This window comes from Buceros rhinoceros, unplaced genomic scaffold (genome assembly GCF_000710305.1).
Source record: "Buceros rhinoceros silvestris isolate BGI_N320 unplaced genomic scaffold, ASM71030v1 scaffold6134, whole genome shotgun sequence".
Classification (NCBI taxonomy): domain Eukaryota; kingdom Metazoa; phylum Chordata; class Aves; order Bucerotiformes; family Bucerotidae; genus Buceros; species Buceros rhinoceros.
The window spans coordinates 23,819-24,286 of record NW_010408687.1 but is presented as its reverse complement, the minus strand read 5'-3'; positions in this window follow the sequence as shown (position 1 = coordinate 24,286).

Sequence of the window (468 nt, the reverse complement as noted above, 5' to 3'; positions counted from 1 at the left end):
AAGGGCGGCGGGACCTTTGGCGACGGGGCGCTCGGTGGGGAGCCGGGCTGCCGCCAGGAAACGGCCCCTACCGCCCGACCGCGGCCGTCCTGCTTCAGGCACCCCCGCACGTACCGCCTAGGCTTGCCCCTTCCCTGTAGGGCCTGGGCGCGTAGCCTGGGGAAGGTGGTGGTGGCAGCTCGCAGTCTCGCTGTCTCCCGTCCCTACCCTGCCCGGAGCGCGACGGGGCGCTCGGTGGGGAGCCGGGCTGCCGCCAGGAAACGGCCCCTACCGCCCGACCGCGGCCGTCCTGCTTCAGGCACCCCCGCACGTACCGCCTAGGCTTGCCCCTTCCCTGTAGGGCCTGGGCGCGTAGCCTGGGGAAGGTGGTGGTGGCAGCTCGCAGTCTCGCTGTCTCCCGTCCCTACCCTGCCCGGAGCATCAGGTGGGGTTTTTACAGGTTTTCCCGAGGCCCACCCTCGCCCCTGC